Raw genomic sequence first — 5358 nt, forward strand, 5'->3', positions numbered from 1 at the left:
CTTAATTATTATATACATCCATTAATTAACCTAATTAAGTCTAATGACACTTCATTATTTATCACCCATTTACTCTTAAGTTGTAACAACCCGTATAATATATATCTAGAATAATATTATACAAGTGTTGAATTTTGGTACTGTCACAACATAAGTGCCTAATTGCATCAATATATATACATGTCCAAACTAAAACATCAATGGAACATGTTATACAATAATTCCTAAATAATATAATCTAAGAACTATGTGCAATATCTTCATTGCACACAACTTCACAGCGGAAGATCATGGTAAACAACATTCCTTGAAATATCCATAACAGCTTCTCATAGATTCAACCTATAAAGAATTACCTGAAAAATAACAAGAATGATGTGATGAGATAATAATCTCAGTGAGTTCTCCTATCCAATGGGTCCACTCGGCTCTACAGGGTTTCTAATCAATATTCAACTCATATCCAACTCAAGTCAACAAGGGAACGAAGACTTGAGCGATGGGGAAACTATCTCGCAATTGTATGGCAACAGGCATCTGAGTTCTCACAACTCAACCACGATCATTATTCAGATCATGACGCATCAATTCCCGAATGGACTTACGTCTAAGCCAAGCCCGGTTCATGCATGCTTGTATGATTCGACTTTCGCGGTGGATATTCGGTTCCCCTATGGGACTCAAACCCACTTTTAAGAACCATCACTCGTATGGGACTTTACCCACTTTGAGTCTCTTTCACCGTATGGGCCTTATCCCACTTTGGTGTCCACCTTTCCCCCATGTCCACCATGGTTGGGGCTCAAACCCAATTGAGGCTCGAATCATTGGTCCCACATCCCAATGCTTACTCATCTAAGCATACCATAAGAGATGTGTACCACCACAGAAAACACACATTTTGAATGCATGATCGGTTTCACAATTCATCAGTTCCACGAACCATAACAAATTCATAAATCATACGTGACTTCATTCACCATAATACATAACAATAGCATGGCATGTTCCATACAATGCGTCTCATTCTCAATCATGGCAACAATTCGTCCACGGCCTCCACATAAGCGTCGTACGAACGAATACCGTATTCTCATACATGTATCACACATGTTCCATAACCTAGATCATCTTTCTAAGTTATTAATCAAGTCATTCTCCTAGGTTTCCTCACTCATCTTTGTAAGGTTTTTAATCATGTTACTTCACCTTCCACATAACAACAATATTTAATTTTCATCATGATATAATTCATGGCATTTATAAATCACATAATATTTTATAACATGGAACAATAATAATAGCCCTTCACGTTATCTTTCTAACGCATCCGTCCGTGTCCAAAACGGAGTTATACCACTCAATTAATTCATTAATCTATCTTAATCAAGATTTAGATTAATATTTATTCATTGCATAAGTATTCAACAACAACATCTTTGGCATAGTTGTAAGGCTTGTACAATTCCAAGGAGGTCCCAGCTTCGAACCCCATTGGTGACATATTTTAATTCATCAAAAAATTAATTCATGTCAATAGATTGATCAAATAATTATTGACAATAAGGACATAACCACCTCACTTTCACCTGCATAATTTTTGCTTCATCTTCCCCAACCAACCTCTTGGAATGGACATAAAACACATCAATAAACTTCCAAACAACAACCACATCATTGAATTATTACAATAATCCAACATTCAAGGATCTCTCAACCTCATAAACACATGTTCTTAACAACCACAACAACCATGTTCAATTACAACAACACCATAATCATGGAAAACATGGTTAACTCATGATTCATGGAATAGTTCATGAATAACTCATATTGTTATGAATTCATGTGATTAACCTCCATAATTTCAACAACAACAACATGATATCAACCCATAGCATGGATAAGGAGTATGAACACAACAAGTTCATATGTACATGTATAATAGGGATTTCAACATCATAAACACAACCATAACAACTCATGTAATCACAACAATCATGAAGAGCATATCAAGCACATGTTCATGAAAACAACAACAACAAGAGAAATATTCATCACATAGCATGGATTAGTCATGATTTGTTTATGATTCGACAACCCTAACTTTTCTAGAAACCTAGAGTTTCTAACTAGAACTCACCTAGTAAAAGAAGAAGATGAAGTTGGTGATGAAGAAGATGAGTAGAAAATGGTGATGAACATGATTTCCCAGCTTCTTCCTTCCTCTTCTTCCTCTTTCTTTCTCTTTTCCTCTTCTCTACTCTCTCTTTCTTCTTTTCTTTCTTTCTGATAACTCTATCTCTCTTTCTACCTACTCTTCTTATCTGTTTCTTCTTCTTTCAACCCCCACCACACAATATATAATATATATATATATATATATATATATATATATATATATATATATATATATATAATATATATATATATATATATATATATATATATATATATATATATATATATATATATATATATATATATATATATAATATATATAATATCAAGTAGTAATAAAAATATCTCAATTGATATTTTATCTTTCAGTACCAATTGACCAATTGTTAATGTTACCATAAATGTCATCTCTTGTACTTATTAATATTGGTCTGTCTCTTTTATTAATAATTAATCCCTTCAGAGTTCACTGGTTACTCTATTGGTCTCAATTGACAACATTTAGGGCACATAGGAACTCCAATTGTTACAAATGATAATAGATAATTTACATAGGAACTCAATTGATCTCAACTAACAACTAATTGAGCATTTAAGGGAATATGGGATATTACATAAGTCTTACTATTATCTCATGCTCACCTAAAAATAAATGTCTGAAAACCTAAAAATTGATTTCTATAACGCTTCAAACATTTATGACTTTTACATCCCTAAAACAATTTTTAATGCCTTATAAATCGATTTCTAGCTACCAAATAGCCTAATCAGTTCTAATACCTTATTAGTTAATCTCCACATAACAATCACACCCTAGTATTATCAGCGCCTGACTAACCTCACTCATATGACTGAACCTAACAAATACATTGTTGTTGTTGAAATTCAAGTACTTGCTTTCCTATTATAGTATATTTTCAACCTATTGTGACATTTTCTCATTGTTTCCTCTATCACCTTAGCTTTCTTTGCATCCTTCTAGGCCACATTCAATTCTAACATAAGATTGAAATTATGAAAAGTTAGAGATGCATGAACAATATTGTAGAAAAAGACGATAAGGGTAACACATCAATACACTTGTATAAATATTTTCTACTTCTTTCTTTAAAAGAAACTATTAAATTAATATTTTAGACAATATACACGCATGGCCCATTAGCTCAGTTGGTTAGAGCGTTGTGCTAATAACGTGAAGGTCGTAGGTTCAAGACCTGGGCCAAAAGGGAAGAAGAGAGAGAGAGTAATAAATTCTCAAGCGTAGAATAAGAAAAATAATATTAATGATTTATTGGTATTGTGAAATGACTTATAATTTGGTAGATTTATTTTCTCAAAGCGACTTATAATAAAAAATATAGAGGGAGTATTGTTAGGGGATGACAATTTAATTAAGGGTAAATTAGTAATTATGTTTATTCTTGTAGGTGGAATCAAGAAAATTAAATATATTAACTACCATTCTTAATAAACATGAAAGTTGTATTTTTTTTGTTTATAATTATGGCTGAAGTACTATTTGATTAGGATGAACAATGTTATTATGATATAATAATTAGCGGCCGTACATGAAAGAAGGTCTTTATAGGCTATCACATGGCCAACCAAGAACATGATTTGATCAACCCTTCAAAAAAGTCAATGACTAGAAAATGGTCCTTTGAATATGTTTTTATAATCATTTCCTCAAGAGAATAACATAATCAAATGAATTGTATAATTAGTGTTTCTTATGTTATGTCTTCATCAGATTCATTCATTAATATGATGACTCTTCTTATCCGTCTCATAGAACTTTACAAAAGGTAATGACAGTGACAACTAGTTAATTATGGATAACAGTTGGGAAGTTGAAGAGTACGCCTCTAAACTCCTTAGCGATGCCCCTTATTTCATGCAAGACCTTTCTACTAAATTCCCATAAGTCCATTAGGGTTTTCTCCAATTCTATCACGACATGTTTCCTTTGGCATGTCATCTATATGGAACTTAGAAAGAACTTATTTAATAACATCATTGTCAAATAACATTTCTCTGATATTGGAACTTGACACATACCGTGATTCACATGTCATAATAGTTTAATTTTATCGTTAACAAAATATGATTACACGAAACAATATTTTAAAACATAACACTAATATCGAGATTAATCAAGCTTTATCTTAAATGACTTAATTATTATATACATCCATTAACTAACCTAATTAAGTCTAATTGCACTTCATTATTTATCACCCATTTACTCTTAAGTCTTACTATTATCTAATGCTCACCTAAAAATAAATGTCTTACAACCTAAATATTTATTTCTATAACGCTTCAAAAATTTATGACTTTTACATCCCTAAAACAATTTTTAATGCCTTATAAATCGATTTTTAGCTACCAAATAGCCTAATCAGTTCTAATACCTTATAAATTAATCTCCACATAACAACCACACCCTAGTGTTTTCATATTATCAGCGCCTGACTAACCTCACTCATATGACTGAACCTAACAAATACATTGTTGTTGTTGAAATTCAAGTACTTGCTTTCCTATTGTAGTATATTTTCAACCTATTGTGAGATATTCTTATTGTTTCCTCTATCACCTTAGCTTTCTTTGCATCCTTCTAGGCCACATTCAATTCTAACATAAGATTGAAATTATGAAAAGTTAGAGATGCATGAACAATATTGTAGAAGAAGACGATAAGGGTAACACATCAATACACTTGTATAAATATTTTCTACTTCTTTCTTTAAAAGAAACTATTAAATTAATATTTTAGACAGTATACATGCATGGCCCATTAGCTCAGTTGGTTAGAGCGTTGTGCTAATAACGCGAATGTGCAGGTTCGAGACCTGCATGTGCCATGAGAAATCTTTTTTATTTCTCCTTGTTCAAATATGTCATATAAATTACTTTACAAAAAGAAGTGTATGAGAGAAAAATGTTCACACGCAATCGTTGTGCTGATGGTTGTCTTTGAAGGCATGCATCGCCTTGTAAAATATTTCTCATGGTTAAACCAGGGCAAGTTAGGGTTTCTATTTATTTTTCCACATATAAACCGCGGCTAACCTACATAGGACTTCTAAAAATTTAACACAGTCATGATTATGCTTATAGGTATCTGAAAACTAATTCCATCATATGCATATTCTTAAATTTCATTTCCTTTTG

At 31.8% G+C, this 5358-nt stretch overlaps 1 non-coding gene across 1 annotated transcript; it reads left to right on the top strand.

Annotated features, from left to right (window-relative positions):
- The first annotated feature begins 4975 nt into the window (after positions 1 to 4975).
- TRNAI-AAU (transfer RNA isoleucine (anticodon AAU)) lies at positions 4976 to 5048 on the top strand. The gene has a single exon. It is a non-coding gene; the product is annotated as a tRNA-Ile (tRNA).
- The last annotated feature ends 310 nt before the right edge of the window (positions 5049 to 5358 follow it).

The sequence above is a fragment of the Lathyrus oleraceus genome, chromosome 7 (genome assembly GCF_024323335.1).
Source record: "Lathyrus oleraceus cultivar Zhongwan6 chromosome 7, CAAS_Psat_ZW6_1.0, whole genome shotgun sequence".
Lineage (NCBI taxonomy): Eukaryota > Viridiplantae > Streptophyta > Magnoliopsida > Fabales > Fabaceae > Lathyrus > Lathyrus oleraceus.